The sequence below is a fragment of the Megascapheus bottae genome, chromosome 21 (genome assembly GCF_031878675.1).
Source record: "Megascapheus bottae isolate mThoBot1 chromosome 21, mThoBot2.hap1, whole genome shotgun sequence".
In the NCBI taxonomy this organism is placed as follows: Eukaryota; Metazoa; Chordata; class Mammalia; order Rodentia; family Geomyidae; genus Megascapheus; species Megascapheus bottae.
Genome location: NC_143529.1, coordinates 13,055,057 through 13,070,275, shown reverse-complemented (window position 1 = coordinate 13,070,275; position 15,219 = coordinate 13,055,057).

The window sequence follows — 15,219 nt, the reverse complement described above, 5'->3', positions numbered from 1 at the left end:
TGGCATGTGCCTTAAGGGTGAGGGACAACAGAAGATTTTTCCACATTCCACACATTGATAGCATTTCTCTCCATTGTGACTTCAGCTTGCTACAGAAATCTTTAAATATGAAGAACAACAGCAGATTCACCTACATTCCTTATGTCGCAGTTAGAATGTTTTCTAACAAAATGGTGCCCAGTAGTAGCACTGCCATTTTAAGGAAAGCCATCATCTTACAAGAAGCAATTTGAGTTAAGTCTCATTCATTGTTTTCCTAACAAGCTCCTTCTTTAAACAGATGCTCTGGTTTTGGTTGATTACTCAAACTTTCAAGACCTTTCAAACTAGCCAGTTGCACAAGATGGTGTGAACCTAAGTTCCGACCAATCCAAACAAGGACAATCCCAACAATAACACTGTTGGGTGAACTGTCCACCCAGGGCCTTAGCTTACAGGGCTTTCCATCAGTAACACACCCTTGATTATTTGAAATTTGATAGGGAAGGGGGGAAAACCAAGACGGGGGGTGGAGGGGGTGGGGAGCGGGTAAAAGGTACCAAGACATGTGAAAGGGTATCAATGTATGTGAATTAATGCACCTTCTATATGGCAAATATCATGTAACCCTTTTATTAATTACAATTAAAAAATAAAAAAAATAAAAAAATAAAGCCTTGTCAAGTCCCTTTCAAGTTGGTGTCCTTATTTTTATGTGATACCTCAATATCCTGAGACATTTTCAACACTTGTAGAGGTTGTATCCAGGAGGGATGTGGCCTGATTCTAAAGGGATGGATGATCCACAGAGTCTCTCTCACATTGGCTTCCCATCCAGTGGAAATTCTCAGAGTAAGATCTGGAAAATGCCAGGAGGTTTTCCTACATCAGTTACATTCATTACTTTTTTCCATATATTTTTTATTGTAATTAATATATTTGCCAGATAGATGGTGCATTAATTCCCATACATTAATACCCTTTCACATGTCTTGGTCCCCATTTCCCTCCCCCTACTCCCCACCCCCCACCCCTCATCTTGTTTTCCCCCATTCCCTATCCAATTTCAATTAACCAAATACAAATATATCTGATATATCAGGTAACAAAGTGAGATACTGTAACAATACATTTATAGTGGTTTTTCAACTTACAGATTCTGAATGATCTCCCTCTCCTTTTGATTTGTGAATCAACTTTAATGACATGATATTCCCAAATTTCTCCTAATATAGAGAATAAGGAACCATTCCTCAGTATTCTGTGTTCTGTTCATCAGAACCTTTTCTGAATATGCTGACAAGCAATGAACCAATGGGTTTTAAATTGAACTTCACAATTCACTGAGGCCAGGTCCTTATACCATTTTTTTTCCCATTATGACATCTCTTAGGATCAAGAAGCTATGAAACTTTACTTTTTCTAAGTTTCATAGCCAGTCCTCACAGGCCCTCAATTTCATTTCTGGGAGATTTTAGAGGTATTATTTGTAAAGTCTAAGAGGGGAGAGAAAAGGTGAAGTTGGGTCCACCTGAAATAATTTGAAGTCCAATGAGAAAAGTGTGTGCTACTCAGGCTAGCAAAGCAGCTGAGAGTTTTACTTTTCAATGAGGTACTTGTATTCATTTAAAAAAATTTCAATCACACCCTAATGCTTTTGTAAATTTAAAAATGTATACATCTCTTTTCTACCTTATTTACCTCTATCAATACATTTCTTAGCTTATTTCTATTTTGGGGAACTATAAAATGCTATAGTTGAAACATACAACAAAACAACCCATCCTCTTTAGTGAGAATCCTTAGGCAAATATATAATCTGTTTTGGGAGAGTGACTATGTAAATAGAGAGTAGTCAGATCATATATCCAAGAGAGCACTAACCAACAACTTATGCAGACACAAGCCACAAAACTGAATCCTAATCACCATAGCAATTGACCTAAAAGAAATAGGACTGGTAAATGTGTGAGCTATCTACCTTGGTCCAATGACAAAAGGCTTTAGGCAAGATGCGAAATGCAGTTAAAATGACAGTCAACTATATTAGAGAAGAAATATATCAGATTTGGCCATGCATCCCCATCTACCAAATAAAAAAAACATTATGAAAGGCAGAGAAAGGAGATTCACTATCTGGCATGTGCATGCCATGAGAAGACAGCACTTCAGCTCTTCTTTAGCCACCCTGTAGGTACAGACACGAGCCTTCGGTATAATCAGGGGAAGAATTAAGAAGTCCCTGTTACGAGTGTGGCCTGATTGCTCATGATCTCAGTTCTGGTTTTCCTGGGTTCTGGAGTCCTTGATACTGTAGCCATCAATGATTGAGAGTAATCATTTCTCACACCCTGGGTACAATCTCATCCTGTTCCTCATGAGGGGGTTGTCTGTCTTGCAAAGCTCTGCTATCCCTTAGGGTAGTTTTAGTCCTTTGTCATAAAGATGTTATTGATCAGTGAATCTCGTGTCTTCTGAAATCCAAAGTGAGTGCAGGGTGACTGTGGAAAGATGGCTTAGACAAAGACAAATATGAAATGGAGGCAAGTAAGGAGCCAAGTAAGGAGCCAGTGCTCTTCAATAAGAATGAAACAAAACAAAAAAAAAACAGTTTAATGACCTGTTACATTTTCAATAGACTTGAAGGGGGGTTAGCATTTGGGTTTTGAATACTTACTGATATTGCGCATGAGAAATTCCTAGCCTTAGGTTCTGCCTACAGGGCTGAGGTCAGTGATTTTAATAATAGTACAGTGTTTTCTCTCAGAACCCTTGTGATCTCTTCCTTCCGAAATCACCATTTATGTCTCTTCGCTACATTTTTTTTTCTCTTTAAGAATTGGAGGCCATGAGAAACTCTTTCTTGTTAGGTTTTCTTTGTATATTCCTTTGCTCATAGTTAGCTACTACCTATGAGAAAATACCATTCAGCTTCCTTATCAGTTTTATTTTCCTCCCTTCCAACTCATAATCACCCAGAGAACCCAAGTAGCATCCCAAAGGACATCCCGTAAGACATCAACTTCTAGTGACCCAGTGTGCATCTTCTCCAAACTGATGATCTAAGAACAGAGGACCCCCTATTCAGAAATCTCTTCTCTTCTCATTGCTTGGTAGAAAGTCATAGAGAAAAGTAATACTGGACAAAGTAAGCTGTAGAGGGAGCTGTGGGTTCAAATTTTCCTTGGCATCCTTTTGTCCTCAGAGATGTGGGAGCCCTTGAACGAGTGTGCTTGGCTTACTTCAGGGTACATGGATGATTTTGCTTCTGCTGTTTTCTTTCAGCTGCTAAGGTGCCATAGTTGGGTATAGCAATCCTGTGTTCTTAAACCTGATGATACAAAAAGCCTTCCCAAAGCTCTCTCAACTCCCCCACCTACCTTTGAACCTCTGCCAAATGCAAGTGATGCTAGCTCTATGTCTTAATGAGTTGACATACTCTCTTTCTCTCTTTCTCTCACTCTCTGTCTTCCTCCCTACCAGATTCCTCCTCCTCCTTTCTACCTATCTTACTCCTCAGTTTCATTATTTATTTCTTTAGCTCCAGAAATGAAAATGAAAATGATGGTTCAAACTGGTTTTAGAGCTCTCTCACAGCTCAAAGGAATACTAAAGATCTGATTTAGGAAAATTGTATTTGTTCTACAAAGAAACAGAATCCAACCATTTCACTACATTTTCATTAGACACAAGAAAAATCCTATTAGGAACAGGAAAAGCTCTTTATCACTCTACTTTATCTTTACTTGTAACATCTTTACTGAGATATAATTCACACATCATTCACTGACCCACTAAGTGTATAATTCTTTTTTTTTAATTCACAGAGCTGTACAACTCTCACCATATGTACTGTTTTAATTTGGATTTTTGTACCTCTGCATATACAAACTCTTAGCTATGTTAGATCGAAATAATAAAAGCTGGGCTGGGAGCATGGCCTAGAGGTAGAGTGCTTGCCTAGCATGCATAAAGCCTTGGATTCGATTCCTAGGTACCACATACACAGAAAAAGCCAGAAGCGGTGTTGTGGCTCAAATGGTGGAGCACCAGTCAAGTAAAAGTGCTCCAGGACAATGTTCAGGCCCTGAGTTTAAGCCCCAGGACTGGCAATAATAACAATAACAATAATAATAATAATAATAATAAAGCTAACATTTATGGAGTACTTAGTATATGTTTGGCACTTTACTAACCGCTTTAAACAAATTAACCTATATGGAATCCTTGCAGCAACCCCCTGGTTATTGTTACATCCATTGTACAGGTGGGAGAACATAGAGGAGGCCCATAGATGGTAAGCTCAGAAGAGGATCAAGACCCCAGCAGTCTTATTTTAGAGCCTGACCTTATATGCCTCAAGACATTTAAATTCTGCTACTTAAAAGAAAAAGTCAAATAGGTTTTTTTTATCTTTGAGGCACTTTTAGAAAAAAAGAACAGTTTTCTTTCCTAGGTTTTTGTATCCTTACTTCTAGATTGAGCCCCACTGTTCTGTTTAGCCAGCTTTTTATCTCTCTTCTTCCCTGCCTCTCTTTCTCTGGTTAAAAACCAAAATTCCTCTCTGTGTTCAGTGGTACATGACTACAATTGTAGCTACCTGGGTGGCTAAGATAGGAAAGATCAAAATTAGAGGCCAAGTTGGACAAAAAAATGTTTGCTAGATTTTATCTCAACCCATACAAAGCTGGTGGCAGCTGCATGAGCCTGTCATCCCAGCTATAAGAGAGGGGCAAGTAGGTAGATTGAGGCCCAAGACAGCACAGTGGAAATAGTGACACAGTATTTTAAAAAATAAGAGAAAATTTCCTTCAATGAAGAGGCTTCTTATGATATTGCTCTTCTTATGTATTATTCACTAAGATGATTACCAAACCATTTATTCTTCAGAATGTTGTTAACTATCCTCAATGATTCCTAAACCAGCAAATTCAAAGCTGCTGACAACATCTGTAAATGACCATGACGGTAACCTCCCTGGGTCCCAATCACTTACATGCTTAAGGTATTCTTACCATTTCCCAAACACCTTTACCTCTGTCCTTAAAATATTTGCCATTCATCTCAGTATTGCCAAACAGTTCTTTTTGTGATGCTGCTTGCTGCTCATGCATGTCCCTTGATGTGGTGAGGGAGGGAGTAGAGGGTAGTGAGGTGATGATGGGGAGAGAGGGACACAGCTGTCAGGAAACACAGCCCATGGGATCCTCGCTTCCTCCAAACAGAGCGTTATTTCAATGCCAAACGTTGGGGTAGAATTTAAATGTTGCCAGCAAATCACGAATTTTACTTTGTGCTAAGCTTTGAGGAAGGAGGACCTTGGAAGTGGTAATTTGCCAGTTGCCATTGGGCAGAGACTGCGGAGTGCTGAGTGGCATCTGTGGTTTGTTAGCATGTGGACAGGTGCCCAACTACTAGCTTCAAGGGTGGGGGTTAGAGGTTGGGGACCAAGTACCACTGTTATTTCGAAGCCTTCCTTTTATGACCTACATGAGCTCAGCTGCCAAAGTAGCTGCTCAAGCTGGCCTCTTAAATGATGGAAATTGTTCAAATACAAGCTACTATTCTCACAGGTCCCCTGCTTGCCCTGGACAAATCATAGAGGAACAATTATGTCCTCCAAGAGTCCGAGGTGACTGGAAATGTCTCCCATCCCCAGATCGTACTGCCAGTGTGCTGAACTGGAAGCCATGTCAACCCTTCATGTGAGCCAAATGCACTAATCTTGCTGACAGAGAGCTTTGGTTCTAGGCGAGGCCATGCAGGCAGTTAATTATACCCAGAGTTAATTGAGTGGTCACATTAACAGTCTGGTCTCAGGAGGTCTAAAGGAGGATTCCAGAAATTTAGACATATAACACCCTCCAAATGATGTCAAATGAGACATTGTGTTCTTTTCGACCTTCCCTTTCAATTTGGGATGATGATTTCATTAATCAGGATTTCGCCCCCACCCCTACCCCCTCGTCATTCTAATTGACAGATGCTAATTAAAATAGCAAGGAAGATCCTCATGGGCAGTTTCTTCTGTGTTTCTTCGGTGACCATTCTGTTCTTGACTTTAGATTTAGCATGACTCTTTCCCCTCAATTAACAGACAAGTTAAACTTTATATTCCCTTAAATTTTTATTACTCATAATTAGGAAGTGGGGAAAATCATTTTGTATTTTACAACGTTTCAATGTAGAAGTAAATTGGGTCCTCAAATAATGTGGGACTAACTTCCTAATATAAGGTGAACCAGCGTAAGGTGGAAGATAGTCTTTCTATGACCCTGAAAGTACCCAACCCTTTCCCCGACATCCTAGACCAAGTTCATGCTCACATTGAGGAAACATTGAGGAAAATGAAATATTTTCATTTTTATTTGCTTTTAATTATGGACAACTTCTTTTTAAATTGCCCAGTAATAAACCATAACATTCCAAACATAAAAAATAATGAACAATGGCCAAAAAATGGCTTTCATATATAATGAGTGATTGTTGTCCTTAATGTACTATGTTATCTCTCATCTCATTGCTGTCCCTTGGTTATCTCATATTGTTACAGAATCTCACTTTGTTATCTGATATATTGGATATATTTGTATTTGGTTATTTGAAGTTGGATAGGGAAGGGGGGAAACAAGATGAGGGGTGGGGGTGGGGGTAGGGAAATGGGGACCAAGACATGAGAAAGGGTATCAATGTATGTGAATTAATGCACCTCCTATCTGGCAAATATAATGTAACACTTCTAGTAATTACAATAAAAAGTATATGAAAAATGGCTTTCATTCTAAGGACAAGGTTATATATTATTTCTGTGTGTGTGTGTGTGTGTGTGTGTGTGTGTGTGTGTGTGTGTGTGTGTTTCTTCAAGAATTAGGGCTTGGACTCAGGCCCCAAGCACTGATCCTTTTTCTCTCGAGGTGGGAGGTCTACCATGTAAGCCACAGCTCCATGTCTGGATTTTTGGTGTTAATTAGAAAAGAATTTCTTGGCCTTTCTGCCCAGGTTGGATTTGAACTACAATCCTCAGATCTTTGCTCTTGACTAACTAGAATTGCAGGCCTGAAACACTGGCACCAAGCTTCTATTCCTACATTGTATAAAATGTAAGGGTCATATGAAATCCTGACTAGCCCTTTGTATGTTTGTATCCAGTCAATATGAGGTGACTATTCCTCAAATGAGTCACTGTGTCATTCCTCTCTATCACTGTACCCTAAACTTTATGTTTAGTCTTTTTATATCTGTTTTTAGCATTTGTTCTGTTTTCACTAAGTAACTTGAGTGAAGAGGATAGTTTAGTAGATACTGTAATAGTTATTCTTAAAGGTATTACCCTAGCTTAGTCCCCCAAGAAGAAAGGGTGACTATTAAATACTGATTATACTTTACCTCCAAAATAAGAAACAGGAAATTAGCCACGAATGAAAAAAAGTTACCTTAAGACAAAGTATACTCAGTAATAACCTTTAATGGTATTGATTTTTTAAACATGAATTTTCATTAAAATGCAATTTTAAGTTCTTAGCCAATCCATAGATGTTATTCTCCCTTCTGAGCAGAAAATATTGGATTTCAACAGTTTACATTCATATTCTAAAATGTAACTGTGCTGTGTAGAAGTGAGACAAAAAAAACCTTATTTCTGGGCATAAGATATTTTGAAAGACAAAAGGAAGCAGGATGCTGAGAAGGAAAGTGAGATTTCTGATTTTTCATTCTTCCTGGGAAAAAGTCTCACCATTAAATATCAACAATAATTTCCACATCACTTTAGGAAACGATAAACATGAACACCATCTCCTGTAATCACAGTTACAGCTAAGATTTGACTGCCAGAAAGAACGCATGCTCTCCAGAAACTACCGTGTGCTCGCACCCTCTGGTAGCACTAATGTATTCCAAAAAAGCAGACAACCACATAACTGTCTCAGGAAGGAGGAGGATGGGTTATCCTGAAAATGAATCCTGACTCGACTAGCTATGGAAGGCTATTTTCTCCTCATTTAATTCCTAGTGTAGGAGAAGGACTTGACCTCTGGCAACCCTTTGAGAACAGAGAAAGTTTCAATGAATGTGCACAATGGCTAGGAGAGAAAGCTGTAAACAGTTGCAAGTTAGTTGTAGCAAGTCTTCTTCCAGCCACATTCTCTCATAATAAAATTAGTTGTTATAAGAGATAACAAGCCCTGGGGGGGGGGGTTGCCTGAGGGTGAGATGTTACCTGCAAATAGCATTTTCAGTAGCAACAGGAAGAGTCTTGAGCAAACAGGGACAGTTACTCACCTTAAATCTGACAACAGAAACTGTCCAATTCTGCTTCCATGTAGTTCAGGCTTTATTGAACTAGCATATCTTAGGTATAAAGTTACTGCTCTGGCTAGAAAATCTGCAATACTAGATTTGGAGTTTGGGGTCAGAAGTGGGAAAAACAAATCCTCTTGCTGGAATAGATATTGACAAGGAGAAATATTTCAGGGAAAGAAAATAGGTAATACTAGTCTTTGAAAATAAATATATGAATAAATACATTTTTTAAATACTATCAGTACATCAATCGTCCCAGTGTCCCTGCCATCCCTTTCTGTTTCCAGGACAATAACTGTTCCTTGTAGGTCTTCTTTCTACCTTGCTGTCAGCCTACCATTACAGGAAAAAAAAGAAAACATAAGCCTGGCCTGATGTCCATTTCAGCTAAGTTTCACATACCACAGGAGGGGAGGGTGGTAACTGCAGAGAGGGCCTTGGGGGTTTTCCCTCCACAAACTCCTAGGTAGATACTCAATTGGACACTGGCAAGGGAACAGATCAGCTGAGAGGTGACTCAAAGCCCATAGTTTGGCTTCCATGGTGGAAGGTAAGAACACTAATCCTCCCCCATTCCTAGAATCTGGGTGCCATTTTAGTAACTTTTTGTTCTTCTTTTCTATACTTAAAGAGTCTGGAACACTGACATAATGATATCTGAAGTTAGCATATATAGAATGTACCATCCAGAACCAGATCCATGTGCTACAATGTTGCCCCAAACTGTGAATGAAGGCATAGATACAGATTTAGAGTCAGAAGAAGAAAAGAGGCAATAACACCAGGTTTTCTTTAAAAAATAAATAAATGGTCAATATCTCTTAGCTATGGGGAGCATTTAAAACATCGCTAAGGCCTATGCTTTTACTCTAGACCTCTTGAAGAACAATTATAAGGCCAGGCACTATGGCTCATACATATAATCCCAGCTACTCAGCTACTCAGGTGAAACAGTATTTCAACCAATAGGCTGTGTGTAATGGGACATGTCTGTTATCCCAACTATGCAGGAGGCTATAAGTGGGAAACTCACTATCCAGGCAAAAATGTAAGACTCTATCTAAAAAAAATTACTAAAGTAAAAATGAGTGGTGGTAGTGACTTGAGTAATAGACTATCTTCCTGCCAAGCACAGGGCCACAGGTTCAAATCCTAGTATTGTTATAAAAAAAAAAAGTTACTATTCCTAAAGTAGGATCTAAGTCTGGTTTCACTTTTTAAAGCTCTGCAGGTGGTCCTCAAGAATCACCAACCAAGACTGCAAGACACTGATGTATGGACTTTGTGGTTTGTGGCTTATAATCTAATATCCACTAGCTGCCACTCAATTTCCAGCCATCTGATTGGTCCACAGGTGCTAAGGTGGTCGGGATACTGTGGGAAGAATTCTGATACAATGGTTTCAATTAAATTCCCCACTTTGGGCTGGTTAATTTTCAGTGAGAATATCACAAAGCAGAGGAACATGGCTCCTTGAGAGGTAAGATAAGAAGATGGTGGTAAATAGGATCCAGCTCTCATCTACTTTTCATGTGGCATCACAAAGTATTCTTCTTCTAGAAAGGAAAAGTCAGGGAGCTAAGGGTTTAGAGTATTAAGAAAAAATAAAGAGCCAACTTGGGAAATCATAAGAAAAGCTTAGATGAGATGTAGGAAATCTGGTCACAAACTCATTGAATCCAGCTGTGAATGACATCTATTTCAGCTTCATGGTTTCCAATACAGGCACTCTCCAAGAAACTTCAGCTAGCTTTGGGGTGGGAGTGGGGGCTAGGGGGTTTGGGAGGAAAGAAGCTGGTATTTGGATTTGCGTTAAGCTAATAATTGCATATTAAAGAAGTGGGGTTTGCTATTCTCAGAACTTTAGTGTCCCCAACTTTAAAGTAGAAATCATAATATCTACCCCTTAATTTCTTCAGACACTTTTCCATGAAATAGAAATAATGCTCCACATAAAACCTAGTCTGAGATAGAAAAAAAAATAAGGTAATATTATTGTCATGGAGGAAGATGCTGAAATGTCTAATAAATACATTTATAAATATAATGTATAATTTATAATAGATCATACATATATATGTTGATGTTTTCATTCTTATAAAACTAATGTATTTTCTGGGACCAACCATGAAATTTCCCCAGGAGAGATTAATCTCAAGAATTATCTATTAAATTTGGACATTCTATTCCTTCTAATAAGTCACATTGAAATTTGCTATCAAGGCTTACAAAGCACCCAACAGTGGCAAAGTGGTTAGAAAGAGTTTGTGATAACCTCAAAATGAGTTTCAATCTAAACCTTGCTGCCGGTCTCTTTCACCATTGGGCATAGATGGATGCCTGACTGAGGTGAGCATAGTATGAATTTCTCAGCTGGGCATGGTGGCTCACACCTATTATTCTAGCTACTCAGGAGGCTGAGACCTGAGGATTGTGGTTCAAAGCCAGCCCAAGCACTAAAAGCCAATTAATCACTAGAAAATGGGAAGTGTGGCTGTAGCTAAAGGGCAGTAGCCTTGAGCTGAAGAGCTCAGGGACAGGGCCCAACGTCAGAATTCAAGCCCATGACCCACAAAAAAAAAGTATGAATTTCTCACATTTGGGTTTGCCATCATGTTCAAGATAGTGCCATTTTTCTATGAGGCTAAATAGGCCAGCAGTGTTTTAGATAAAATTTAGGAAATTATGTTGATTCCAGCCTCCTCAGCTGAATCTTAAATACTTCTTTTTTTCCATAATAGACGATACCGCTATTATTGCAGCAACCATTTGGGGGAAACATGCCTTCTAGATCTCTTTAAAATTTGTTATTGTTACTTTTTTTCTTCACCTCACTATTTCATCTTAGCTATTCTTTCCATAAACTCCTATTAGCATTTCAAACCTGATAATACATTCCAGCTTCCAGGCATATCAGATCTTTTGTACAGCCTGTCTCCCAAAATGTTCTCATGAATTAAAATACGAGAACAAACAATGAACTCTAATTTGTTGAAAATTCTACTCTGCAAACTTTACATACTCAGGATGACTAAATCTTGAGAGAAGCAGAAGTGTGGAGAAGGTATAAAATGTGACTCCTTTCTAAAGAATAGGGAGGTCAGCAAAGTGAAAGACAGCAAGAAATATTTGTACATGTTGCAACTATATAATGACAAGTGGTTCATGGACACACTGCTGGTTTGGGTGAAATGATGAACACAGTTTTAATATCACTGTGATCTTCTTTGTATGTCCATGGGAGAGTGTTTAGCCAGCAGATGGTAATCTACTGATGAATTTCTAAATTGTTCCTGCATAACCCTTCTTATTCTCCTCTTCATAGTTCCTTAGCAGGCTACTTAGAACAAGAAGAATACAAAGCTTAAGTAATACATGCATTCATCCTATGGTATCTTTACTTCCTTTTCAAAACAAGTATTTCCTCTTAAAGAGGCCTTATTCGATGGCACTGGATGGAAAGCAGTTAAAGCACTGCATCCCAGGAATGGTAGCCAATGCGATTCCAGAAAATTCCACATCTTTTTCTTAGGATGCATCATCATCTTTTTTTTTTTTTTTTACCAGTCCTGGGCTTAAGCTCATGGCCAGGGGACTGTCCTTGGATTTTTCTCAAGGATAGAACTCTACCACTTGAGCCTCAGCACCACTTCTGGCTTTTCCTAAGTATGTGATACCGAGGAATCGAACCCGGGTCTTCGTGTATGCTAGGCAAGCACTCTACCACTAGGCCAAACTCCCAGCCCCAGGATTCACCATCATCTTGCAGTCATCTTGTATCTCATAGTCCTTTCAAATGAAGTCAACATACTAGAAAGCAGGCTAAAAGGTAGAGAAAAGAAGCTAGAGCCTAGTGACTTCATTTGAACTCTAATCAACCCTGCCATTAACTTCTTGAGTTTTTGTTTGAATTAGTCTATATTATTTTTATTAATCACTTGAGTCTCATGATTTTTTAAAAAATTGCTCATTTAAATCTCTCAAGAGCATCACTTGGCAACTGGTACAAACTAGGCACTCTATAAATATGTATGAATGTGTATTGAACTTCCAAAAAACAAAAACTCAGTAACAGTATTGTTCTTTCTTATCTCTACTTCAATTGTTGAATATCCAACTTCATGAGCCAGTAGACAACACGAGTCTATGTTAGATGACAGAAAGAAATTCAAATGCTATTTTTTCTTATGATATTGAGGATGCATACCTAGAACACCAACCTGAATGAGAAATAGTTATCCAACATCCTTCACATTTCCTTTTGTTGTGCCTGACTATCGTTGATGTCTATATTTGGCTTTCAACAACATCAGTAATGTTCTCCATTAATCAGGTTTTCTGTCATTGTAACCCAAAATGAATTTCCAGTCATTTGAGAAATTATTGCCCTACTGTTGAACACTGAGGTTGGTGACACTTGAATTCTTTTTATTACTTGGATTCTTCTAATAGAAAATTGCCAAATAAACCAAAAAGAACATTTATTTTGGTAACCTAGTACGGTTATGGAGAATTATAAATTAACTGAGATCCAGAAAGCTTGGGTTTCGTTCTTGGCTTTGCCAGTGACTTTCAGTGCAAAATTAGAAAAAAAACGTCCTCAATTCTTTTGATTTTGCTTACTTTTCCTACTTCTCTGGAAATATAAAGCTACAAACAGCTCAAAGTAGACTAGTCACACCATTTGGTAGTAGGAACACACTATATAAAGAAAAGCTTAAATATTAAGACTTTCAATTATAATATGAGAGTGAAGAAGCTGAACACCAATTGGTTCCTGAAATTCCAGGTCACTATTAGAAGATAGGCTGAATTTTTCAAGAAGTGCATTTAAATATAACAAGGAGAGTTATACTCTGTACAGCAAGAGAAAAGTCATTTTTTAAAGAAATCTATGGATAAGAGATCCATAAATAGATTAAGAGGAACTGTGGTGATTTGTAGTGTTTCACAAAGAGAAACAATGCTGGATTTGATTAATCGGGGTCTGACCCATAAAAATACCTTATATTTATGTTCTTTATCTGACCATAAAATAAATTCAAAAGTTTTCATAAGGATCTTGTTTCTGAGGGCTGGAGAATGCTCAGCATAAGGAAGACATAAAGAGAAATGTTCTTATTTCCATGTGCAGGTGTCTAAAAATACAGACTCCTGGAAGTTACAGCCTCATCCCTGACCAATCTTCCTGTCCAGTTCAGTTCATTGTTGTATTAAATCTCAGGTCATGGAATCAGCACCCTGAAACCTAAGTCAGTCTTTAATACCTAGTTCTATAATCTTAAATACATCATTTTACCTCCTTGGCTGAACTGTAATAAGTCTTCTGTCTATAAAATTATTTAAACCTCGTAAGAAAATCTCATGGAACAGGCAGTTGAATTTCCTTTATGTTAAATAGTCCAAGGTGATTTGTACATAGGTAATATGAATAAAGTTCAGGGGGTCATTGTACATGGAATAAATGCATGGACTAAGTTGAAAATTAAGCAAGCATACTTTCTCTGTATTCCAGGCTCCTGGTTACTTTGCTCTCAGAGAAGCTGAGCTGCTGTAAAATAGGGGTTAACTTTGTTCCTTTGTGACTGACAATGCTGCAGGCTATGACAAGCAATCTTTTATTGCTCAACTATATAACAATGGAAATAAGACATTCTCTACTTTTTTTTAATCAAATACAGTATTTGTCATGTCTTGTTAGGGAACATGATACAATTAAACTACTCATCATATCCTCTGTGTTCTACAGGAGTGGAACTTACTCAAACAAATCATTGGTTGATACTTTAGAATCTCTTAGGTAATATTCAATGTTGAAAATGTTTGTTTTATTCTGCACTGTATCCAACTTTCAAATTAAAAAAAATGAAGGAGAATGAAGGTTTTCCTTGATTGCAAATTCATTGGGGAGGTTTTGAATTCTTTGCAGACAAATTGCTTTAGGTACATTGACTTCATAATTTGTGTGTGACTAATTGGATTGCCTGATAAAGGACACAACCATCATTTCAAGGTAGCAATTGCTGGACTAGAGTGCTATGCTGGCTAAAAAGGTCTCTGGTGTATAATCTTACACATCTGATTTCATGTGATTAGTGCTATCTAAAGCCAAAACTATGAGAGTTCTCAAAGGGTAGGTACTGGTGAGGGCTGTGCAGTCTTTCCACAATCTCTGAGATTCACCAGAGTTTTCAGAGCTTAGTCTCTGAGCCTTACCCATGATTTAGGATCAGCACCTAGGATGCACAGATAAAATATGGAACTGACTTTAGTTCCTCATTAATTGGGCTCTGAATAGCTATACACTCAGTCAATAGGAGTATTAATCATTTTGTCTGTACCTATCTTCACTAAAGTTAGGAATATCGACTATATTAAGCCAATAGATTGAAAAGGTCTATTTCACATAAATCTTTACTACTGATGTTTTGATGGGATACCATATCATGCTAGATCCACTTGATACCTGTAGTATCACACCTAAGAGAGAGGGTGGCATAAACCAACATAAGAGCTCAGTACATTCAATTTTGAACTTCTTCCTTTCTTTACCCTAATTTCTAGGGTCTCCAAATAAAAGTCAAGGGGATATAAAATATTACCTAAAGCAAAGCTAAAACTGCGTGTTTTAAATATTTTATGTCAGGAAATGCAAAATTAATACTCTCCTTGCTATATTGCTCATTAATAGACTAAGCTATAGCTTTAATGGCCTAATTCAAAGGAGTGGAAATTTTTATTTTACTTAATTTAAATCATTTAGATGTATGAGCTCTTTTATTTCCACTGGCACTTTTTCATGTTAACTGTAACAAGGAAAAAGTCGATCTCAGACCCTCTCGTAGAACATAAACACTTGACAGACTAAAACGAAATTGAGCCTTGGAATACTCGTGACCTAATGAACTGGATGGATTGGGAGAGAAGACTGCCTGAAAG